At 37.2% G+C, this 11,074-nt stretch overlaps 1 pseudogene; it reads left to right on the top strand.

Moving 5' to 3' along the window:
* Positions 1 to 3,383: 3,383 nt before the first annotated feature.
* Positions 3,384 to 5,740, top strand: LOC116467507 (transcription factor Sp3-like; annotated as a pseudogene).
* The last annotated feature ends 5,334 nt before the right edge of the window (positions 5,741 to 11,074 follow it).

The following is an 11,074-nucleotide window of genomic DNA, read 5'->3' as shown; positions in this document are numbered from 1 at the left end:
GTCTCAAAAAAATAAATGAATAAATAAAGTAGTGCACATAGCAGCTGGTTCTCCACACAAACTCTGAAAAGTAGGTTTTGTGAAATGTTCGTGGAAAGATAAATCATCTACTAGATAAAAATTACATTGCAAGCATTAAAACAAAATGTATATTCTGAAAAAATTTAGAATGTTATTTTATGTAAATTTTTTTTACATTTTAAAACGTAAAAAAATGTAATTCTAAGCACATAGTAAGTATGCAGAAACATCTATTCATTGACTGTTCATTTATGGTTTGGTGGAGTTCTATGTAAATATAGAATACATGCTTTTCAACTCATATTTTCAACTAATCTTTTAAAAGTATTTCCATTGCATATTAAGGATAGTATATCAATTCAGAAAATATCATTTCAATCCAATTAAATAATAATGGCATTAATATATAAAATAAATGATCATTTCAATCACTTTAAAATATTTCAAAATGCTAATCTATTATCTGAAAAGAGCAGTGCACGAATATTAGTTTCATATATTTATATTAATATAAGAGATCTAAAAATGTGGTTTATTTTTAATTAAAGATATTGACTATCTCCCTGTGTATTTGTGTCTTTGTATGTGTTTAAGCTTTTCCTCTATGCTTTTTTGCTCTAAGTGTTCAACCTGCAAGTTAAAATGTTTAATATAATTAATGTTATATTAATTAATATTTAATAATGTTAATTAACTCTCACTTTAATAAATAGCTTTCCTTGTTTGTTATTCCTCTAATTTTCCATTAAAATCTAAATTTTCATAAAGAACATTATGCATAGTTTCAATGCTACTAACAAGTTGGGACAGCTTATGTTCATGATAACCTGCCTTGTTATTTTCATTAAGTGAAGTTCTGTAAGAATGTGATCATCGACAATCTCCAGTAACTGGGCAAATAGCATAGCTTACTGGAAGAATGCATAAAATATGGTTGAATCATAGCCATTATTGTTTTGCCAAACAAAATATTAAGCAGCATTTATCTTACTACCTTGAAACATGCAGATAAATATTTCTTTTATCTACTGTATCATCTTTCTTTTTTCCTCCATTCCTCCCTGTCCTCTACTTTTTATTATTTATGGAAACAAATTACTGACATTTTCAAGATACACATGGTTCTGATTAATAATTTGATCAATATCAGATGGAATGATACATGCAAGAGAAATACATTTTGATTTAATCTCTGCCTTTTTTTTTTTTTGGTACAGCAGCTTAGCCTTTTGCCTAACATATAAGTATCCTAATTTTATAAGTTGGAAAATGACAGGCATGTAGAATAACTTTGGCAATATTTTCCAGCAACTAGTAGGTGGTTACTACCTACTAGTGGTGCTTTGAACACATCTGTCTGGCTGAAATCCCATGTTGTGAGATACTGCCTCTCATGTGATATCTATGAAAACAATTAGAAAGGTAAGTTCACACCTCGTCAAACTCTTATGCTGCCTCCTATCCTATTTTTGTGATATGATAGTAATGTATGAAAAGAAAAACTGAGGCTTGTATGAGTAGTTCACTTATGCTATTGCAAGGTATCAAGTTGCAAAGAATTCTTATCTTTCACTCTTCTCTACTTATTATTCAGAACTACAAATCTATTTCAAAAAGAAATGCTGAGTGACCACTCTTCTTTGGTAGTAGTTTTAATATCTTTGCTTATTCCTAGTACTCCATAGTAATACCTCAAACCCACAATGGCTTGCAAGAATTTTTGAGTACCAGGCAACGTTGAGATCCTTGTCTAACCCTGATGAGAAAATTTACATGTAAAAGCCTGAATGTCAGTTAGCTGAGAGGCAAATTGTATCTTTTTATCCATTTTTATATTATCTGCTTAACAACCAATTCATACTCAATTTTAGCTTAATAGAAATGTTTAATATGAGCCAAATGTGAAAAAAATTTATATTTAAGGTATGATAATCTTTACCACTCTCCAAATTAAAACAACAACTAAAAAAACCAATTTCCCCGCCAGGCGCAGTGGCTCATACCTGTAATCCCAGCACTTTGGGAGGCCAAGGCGGGCAGATCACAAGGTCAGGAGATCGAGACCATCCTGGCCAACACGGTGAAACCCCATCTCTACTAAAAATACAAAAAAAATTAGCCAGGCGTGGTGGCGGGCACCTGTAGTCCCAGCTACTCGGGAGGCTGAGGCAGGAGAATGGCGTGAACCCGGGAGGTGGAGGTTGCAGTGAGCCGAGATTGCGCCACTGCATTCCAGCCTGGGCGACAGAGCGAGACTCCATCACAAAAAAACAAACAAACAAACAAAAAAAAAAAAACAATTTCCTCAAAGAAGATGCTATAGTGAAATTATATATATTTAATTTCTCAATGAAAATAACAAATAATATATTTCAGAAAACATTATCTTCTCAAATTTGTCAACAAATTTAATTTATAGTTCCTGTATAAAAGAATTACATGGGTTCTTTTTTTTTTTTGACGGATCTCGTCTGTCCCCAGGCTGGACAATAGGTGCTCCTGTACCGCCTCTGGTTCACCCATTCCTTCACCGTGGTCTCGATCTCCTGACCTCGTGATCTGCCCGCCTCGGCCTCCCAAAGTGCTGGGATTACAAGCGTGAGCCACCGCGCCCGGCAACTTCTTCTTTTTTATTTCACTCTAAAAAATGACCTTCAGAGTGTAATGAATAATGGATTACTTTTTAAGAAATTGTTCGATGATTACTTATTTTCCTTCTATAGGCCATTATACATTGACTAATTTATTTCGACAATAATTTAAAATATTTAATATATGTTACAACTAATTATATATATAAAATAAATAAATATATAAAAAGAATATATACACATTCTTCCCCAAAACTCACATTAGCAATTTTAATGTTTGAGAAAATTAAAGCTATCATTTGCCTTAGTTTTAGTTTAAAAATTATACAATGCTTTTTTTTTTTTTTTTTTTTTTTTTTTTTTAAGACTAAGTCTTGTTCTGTCGCCCAGGCTAGAGTGCAGTGGCTCCATCTCGGCTCACTGCAAACTCCGCCTCCCGGGTTCAAGCGAGTCTCCTGCCTCAGCCTCCCGAGTAGCTGGGATTACAGGCACCTGCCACCACGTTCGGCTAATTTTTGTATTTTTACTAGAGACGAGGGTTCACAGTGTTGGCCAGGACAGTCTCGAACTCTTGACCTCGTGATCCGCCCTCCTCGACCTCCCAAAGTGCTGGGATTACAGGCGTGAGCCACCGCGCCCGGCCGTTCAACTTTATAAATATCCCCAAATGTTTACTATTACTTCATGATTAATCATTTACGTAATTTTTCTTTCTCTCTTCCATATTGGTTTGTTAAATTAATTGAAAACAACAGAGGCGTCCTCCCGGGGATGGGTAGCCGGCGCCCACCTGCCCGCGGACAGGGGAGCAGGGGTGTCTGCGAGCGGGGGACGCCAGGCGGGGCCGGCGGCGGGACGAGGAGGAGGAGAGCGCGGGTTGGCGTTCGCTGGGGCGCAGCCAGCGGGCACCCAGTCGCACTTCCTGTGTGAGCGGCGGCCCAGCGCTAACCGCCACCCCTCCCCTTGTCTCCCTCTCTAAACCCGCCCGCGTGGGTAGGACACTCAGCCGTCACCGCCTGCTCTGCTGGACGCTACCTGCAGCAAGATAGGGCCGCCATCGCCTGGCGACGACAAGGAGGTGGTGGCCACCGGAGCCGGGGCCCCCGCCGTTGCTGGAGCGACAGGTGCTTTGGCTTCTACACAGTTAGGAGGAGCACCAAACCGATGGGAGGTTTTGTCAGCCACACCTACAACTATAAAAGATGAAGCTGGTAATCTAGTACAGATTCCAAGTGCTGCTATTTCAAATGGGCAGTATGTTCTCCCCCTTCAGAATTTGCAGGATCAGCAAACATTTTCAGACGCACCAGGATCAGATTCATCAAATGGTACATAATCCCATCAACAGATGGTCAGCAGGTTCAAATTGGTTACACAGGCCCTTCAGATAATGGGGGTATAAATCAAAAAGACAGTCAAATTCAGGTCATTCCTGGCTCTAATCAAACCTTACTTGCCTCTGGAAAACCTGCTAACATCCAGAATCTCCTATCACATACTGGTCAAGTCCAGGTTCAGGGAGTTGCAATTGGTGGTTCATCTTTTGCTGGTCCAACCCAAGTAGTTGCTAATGTGCCTCTTGGTCTGCCAGGAAATATTACGTTTGTACAAATTAATAGTGTCGATCTAGATTCTTTGGGACTCTCGGGCAGTTCTCAGACAATGACTGCAGGCATTAATGCCTATGGACATTCGATGAACACAGGACAAGGTACGGATAGTTCAGACAATTCAGAAAAGACTGGTGAGAGAGTTTCTCCAGATATTAATTAAACTAATACTGATACAGATTTATTTGTGCCAACATCTTCATCACAGTTGGCTGTTAGGATACATAGTATAGGTATATTACAACAAAACACAAATAGCTTGACTACTTCTAGTGGGCAAGTTCGTTCTAAACATCTTCAGGGAAATTATATCCAGTCACCTGTTTCTGAAGAGACACAGACACAGAATATTCAGGTTTCTCCAGCACTGCCGGTTGTACAACATCCACAACTTCAAGAGTCTCGGCCGCCAACCAGTGAAGCCCAAATTATGCAAGGTATTACACCACAGACAATCCATAGTGTGCAAGCCAGTGGTCAAAATACATCACAACAGGCTTCGCAAAATCTTCAGTTGCAGCTAAATCCTAGAAATTTTTTAATTCGGGCACAGACAGTGACCCCTTCTGGACAGATAACTTGACTAACGTTTCAAATACAAGGGGTCCAGAACTTGCGGAATTTGCAAATACAGATAACTGCTGCCCAACAACTAACTTTGACGCCTGTTCAAACACTCACACTTGGTCAATTTGTGGCAGGTGTGGCCTTCACTTCAACTCCAGTTAGTCTAAGCACTGGTCAGTTGTCAAATCTACAGTTACAATAAACTCTATAGATTCTACTGGTATACAGCTACATCCAGGAGAGAATGCTGACAGTCCTGTAGATACTAGGATCAAGGAAGAAGAACCTGATCCTGAGGAGTGGCACAACTGTGTTGTGACCACAGTTAAGATGTACACGTGGCAGATGAAGAAGGGGACCAACAACATCAAGAAGGAAAAGGACTTCAGAGGGTAGCTTGCACCTGCCCCAACTGTAAAGAAGGTTGTGGGAGAGGTACCAATCTTGGGAAAAAGAAGCAACACATTTGTTTTATACCGGGGTTTGGTAAAGTCTATGGGAAGACCTCACATCTGAGAGCTCATCTGCACTGGCATTCTGGAGAACGCCCTTTTGATTGTAACTGGATGTATTGGGGTAAAAGATTTACTCGAAGTGATGAATTACAGAGGCACAGAAGAACACATACAGGTGAGAAGAAATTTGTTTGTTCAAAATGTTCAAAATGCTTTGTGAGAAGTGACCATCTTGCCAAACATAAGAAAACGCAGCAGAATAAAAAAGGTATTCACTCTAGCTGTACAGTGCTGGCATCTGTGGAAGCTGTGGGAGATGATACTTTGATTACTGCAGGAGGAGCAACACTTATCCTTGCAAATATTCAATTTGCAAGCTTCTGTTTCAGGAATAGGAACTGTTAATATCTCTGCCACCAGCAATCAAGATATCCTTACCAACACTGAAATACCTTTACAGCTTGTCACAGTTTCTGGAAATGAGACAATGGAGTAAATATTACACAAATACATATTCATTGTGGTTATTTTTATACAGTACTGAGAAGAATATTGTTCCTAAGTTCTTAGATATCTTTGTATTGATGTGCAAAAATTTGGGGATTGGCAGTAACTTGGTTATATGTGACAGTGAAATGCCTTCTTTTGTATGATATTCCATAGTATATTAAAATGGTAAAATTGCATGGGTTTTGTAGATACTTTTGGAATCTAGAAGAAATGAAATTTTACCATGTTATATAAAGAGAAAACTGAATTTAACAATGCGAATGGTAGTCTAACTAAATGCATCAATCCTGTGTGGTTTAGTGTAAAAATGAGAACGTTAGTATTTATCTATTGTGAGATAAAGCTGGTGGGTGAAAGAAATCATGTTATGATAAAAGTTTTGTAATTTTCTTGATGACTGGAATTTTTATTATGCATAACTGACAAATCAAGTGTCCAGACAAATGTTACATAGTGTAAGTTTTACTTAGCTTATCAATTTGTCATTTTAAAGCTAATTATTTTAATTAGGTTAACTATGTACAAATATTAAGCATTACTCTGGTAAGATTTTGAAAACTACATTTTAACATGGAACTCTAGGGATAGTCACCTTTTAAATCCTGTTGAAAGGCCATGTTTAAGATTTAATTTGCCAAAACAATGTCTTGTTAATATTATTTCAATAACAAAATTGAGCAACATAACCAATGCTTAAGAAAGTTTAAAATGTATAGCTTGAGGCATTCGGATGGTAAGAAAATGTTATAGTGAATTATCCCTTTTCTTGAATATTGGAGGACCAAAACAATAAGGGGTATTGCACCTTAGCAGTGATTTTTATCCAGTCTTGTTTTCAAAAACCATGCCTGCCAGCGCCTTAAAAGCCATCATGTAAATTACCAGTAAAGTATAACATATGCAAACATAACTTCCATAGTGACGATACTCCAACCATACGGATATTAGTCATAGAAAAACTAAAGGTTTTATCATTTTTTTTAAGTCTTCTTTTTTTTTTTTCTTCTGTCCAGGTAGTCAGTCTGCACTTAAATATCAATCATTTTCCTTTTTTGCTTCTTCCCTTAAAATTTATATGTATCCAGTACATTTAATTGAGAACGTATTTTTTATTATGCTGTATTTTCTTTTTATTTTTAAATTAGTGTATATTTTCAATTAATAAAATGTACAAAATAAAATTACATTGCTGGTCTTGGAAGAGCTATACAATTTTCCTAAATGTATACCTATAACTGCAGGAGTTCACCTATTGCAAAAATTTGGAATTCCGTTCATTTGTTATTCTTAAGACCATCTCAAATTTAAAGGCTACCTTAATGCATGTTTAAAGTGTATTATAACAGTGTGGTAGTTAATAAAACACTATTCTTTTTTCTTTTGAAAAAAGCAACAGAGGGATATGGAGTCCAATATTTATTTTAATTGTGTACTTTTCTGGTATTCAGCAATAAGTATGTTTTATATAGGACAAGGCAATTTGCAAAAACTACACCAGACATTCACTATATTAGAAAAAGGCAGGACAATTTTATATTGTTGTAGAAATATACTTTATGGAATACCCTATTGAATCTAAGCATTAATGGCTATTGCTGCTTCTTAAATTTTCATGCCATACATTCAAAAATACCTTATATATTTCCTTTTTTTAGTGTTCCAGTAGTTGATAAAAGATCCAATGAAATGAAACTAGGTTGGGTATCAAAAATTTAAAAGTTTTATTGACAGAATGGTATTATTCTACAATATATAATTTCCCCACTGAAACTGATAGTGATTTTTTAAAATCTCATTTGAAGTATTACAGTGTACAAATAAATTCTGGTGACTTTTTTCATTGAGAGTAAACTCATGCTATTTGAGAAATATAATTTTTTTTTTTTTTTAAGTGGAGTCTTGCTCTATCACCAGGCTGGAGTGCAAGGGTGCAATCTCAGCTCACTGCAAACTCCACCTCCTGGGTTCAAGCAATTCCCCAGCCTCAGCCTCCTGAGTAGCTGGGACTACAGGTGCACACCACCATGCCCAGCTAATTTTTTGTATTTTAGTAGAGACGGGGTTTCACCATGTTGTCCAGGATTGTCTTGATCTCCTGACCTTGTGATCTGCCTACCAGTTTTTATAATTATATAAGTGAATAAATTAAATCCAAGGATTTAAAAAAATTTGTAGATGCTCATATACACTTAGTTATGTATACACTTCTGTACATCAATTCTGTATGTTACACCCATTATTTGAGTCTCATATTTAATCTTTAGATGTTTCATTCTTTTACATGTTTGAAATATGAAGGAGAGTAGATAACACTGTTAAATGATTAAATTAGCCATAACTACTGAGAGATTTGTGTATAACCTGAGTGTAATTTGCAACTCACATATGTCTTTTGCCAAAATCCTTTGGTAAAATAAATGTAAACTAAGATCAGAATAGAGGAATCAGGGCTTGGACAAGATGAGACCATTAAGGTGCAAAGTTTAAGGCACAAGATTCAACAGAATGCAAAAACATCTGTCATCAAAATAATGACTTTTCAGAGGATGAGACGACCAGATGTCTCCAATCTGGAATTGACCTTAGCCTGTTGTGCAGATGTGGGTTGATTACACGGGATTGGGCAATAGCAGACGGGGCTTCATATTCAGTAAAGAGCCTGAGCATTAGAATGGATCTGGATACAGGCTTTTGAGGTGGTGCATCTGTGCAAGGTGGGAGTGTTGGTCAGGACCTTGAGGGGAGGTGGAAACAGAATGCCTGTACAATGTTTCTTATTGATACTGTTCTAAATAAAGAAAAATATGCTAACCTTACTGCCAAATCCTCGAGAAAGAAGTGTACTCTTTAGGTGAGGACTTCTCTGATAACAGAGAGTGTAAACCTAAGTTAATGATCAGCCCGCATGAAGTTCCTCTTGTCAAATTTTATGATTCATTACACCTGAAAAGAGAGTATTTAGATGGCAAAGAGAAAATGAAACTAATGTTGAATTATTGAACATATCTAATTAAGCAGTCAGCCAGTTGTTGGACATTTAGGTCATTCCAGGTTTTCCTTGCTATAAACAGCCTAAGGATGAGAGAACCAAAAGCTTAACTCAAATACAGTCAGAAGGAAAATTCTTTCAGTTGGAGGAATGAACATTTTTATCCCCATCATAATATGTAACAAATTTTAGTTCTATACCAAAAATGGAAAATTGGATTTCTTTACTGATGATGGGAAAGAACAAAAAGACAACGTCCCCTTGTGGTTCAGAGTGATACTGGAACCTGAAAAGGAAAGGAGAATCCCCTAAACATGGGTGCAGGAATTCCTACTCTCCCTTTCTCTCCTCTTATTCATTTTCCTTCTTGCCCTGCTCTGCCTAAGCCAGAGTCATGGACTTGTGTGTTCCCCACGCAGACTTGCACCAGACTGCCGTCTGGCCCTGGCCCTGGCCCTGGCCCAGTGGGCACCTAACTCTCCTCAGTTAGCAGATCTGGCAAGTCCTTCTTGGCATGTGTCCTCTCAGTCCATGCGTGGTATTTAATGATGTGAACCTCACTTTTCTGAAATTGCACCCTCCTCTTCTGGCTTCTAGGATAACTCTAAGACCACTCTCTGTTCTTCCCATCATCAAATGCTGCTGTTCACCACGGTGCTTTCTCTAACTTTCTTGACAGATTCTGTCTTTCATAGGGCCAAACCTTAGCCACGTGATGATGACTTCAACTGAATTCTCTATAGAGTTCCAGGACAAAATTTTCAGTTTCTAATTGTATGTTCTCTATCTTGCATTTTAAAAATTTAAATACATTCCTTTCTCTCCTGATTCAACTAAAAAGAAAAAAAAATGATCCCTTTGCCAAGTTCTTTCAATTAATGTTATCCCATTCATTCAGGTTTGAAATCTCATGGCCGTCTTTAACTCTTCTTTATTCCTATATCTGATCAGCCACCATCTCCTGTCAGTTCTATTTCCCCAAAAGGCTTACATTTTGGTTATTTGAGGCTGAATTTACGTGGTTGAGGCTGAGCAGCGAGCTGGGACCCCTTTACCTCTCCAGCTGAGAGCATTTATTGGCCAACTGCCAAGCAGAGAAGCAAGAACCCAGGAAGCAGAAGAGCTGCCTTTGATGTAAGCAGAGAAGAGAAATCAGAACTCTCAGCCTCCTGCCTCCACCCCAAGTCACAAATACTCCCAAGGCTTGACCCATTCCCAAAGTGAATGATCAGCATTCATCCACTAACCAGAAGCATGTCCCAGCTCTCTTCTGTGTGCCACCATTAGAAAATCAAAAGCTGACGTTAGATTTGATTTAGTTGTATTTAGGAATTAATGACATCTTTGTCACTACCAATTTCTCCCAGTTAATGGAATATGAATGGTAATTCTAGAATCTTTTATCTCCTTTCTTACTATCATAGCCCCTATTAAAATCTTCAGATTCTCATATCTAGATGATTGTAGAAATAGCCTACTGGTCTTCTCTGCTTAGAGTCACATTCCAATTCAGCTCCCACCTTGCATTATTCTAACATACACCTTTGATCATACTGTCTCTCCACCAAAAGCTTCAATGGTCAAGTACTGAACATTGCTTCTGTATCATTTACATTGCTAGTATCCCTGCTACAACAAGTTCTTACTTACTCAGAATCAGTTTAAAATGTAGTACAAAACACACACAAACTGACAGTAGCCTAAGTGCCCACCAATAAGGAATTGCTAAATAAATTCTAGTATATCCACGACATGGGATAATAGGAAGTCATCCATGATATGGAATAATAGGAAGTCATTTGAAAGAATGAAATGATGGCTTACAAATATATCTACCACATATCTTCCTTGTTTTTATGTTTTACAGGAAAACAAAAATTCAGGAAGAGCACACACCAAACAGTTATAACCTGTAGCCACCTGAGGAGTGAGACTGAGGAAAAGAAGGCTTCTATGTTAATTGTTTTATAAGCGTCTGTGTTCTTAAAATGTGTTACAGCATGCAGGTATTATTTTTAAATATCTAAAGCCAATAAGGGTTTATAAATGCATTTGTTATCTGAGAGCTTCATTTAGAAATTATCATTATATTTTTATTTGGGATACATTAACATACGTGTATGTATAAACCTAAGATTTAATAATATAATGTGCTCACTTGACTGTGCTCATTAAAGGCAGAGTTTATATAATCAAAAAAAATAAAAGGGGACAATAATATTGCAAGGGTTTGGGATGTCTAAAGAGGTCTGCAGAAATACTTAGATTTGAATCTCAAGTTTAGAAAGTCCTGAACCCCATATTGAGATCATCTGGGGACTTGCTCAATTA

Source organism: Hylobates moloch, unplaced genomic scaffold (assembly GCF_009828535.3).
Source record: "Hylobates moloch isolate HMO894 unplaced genomic scaffold, HMol_V3 SCAFFOLD_4, whole genome shotgun sequence".
Taxonomy (NCBI): domain Eukaryota; kingdom Metazoa; phylum Chordata; class Mammalia; order Primates; family Hylobatidae; genus Hylobates; species Hylobates moloch.
This window is presented reverse-complemented; position numbering and strand designations above follow the sequence as displayed.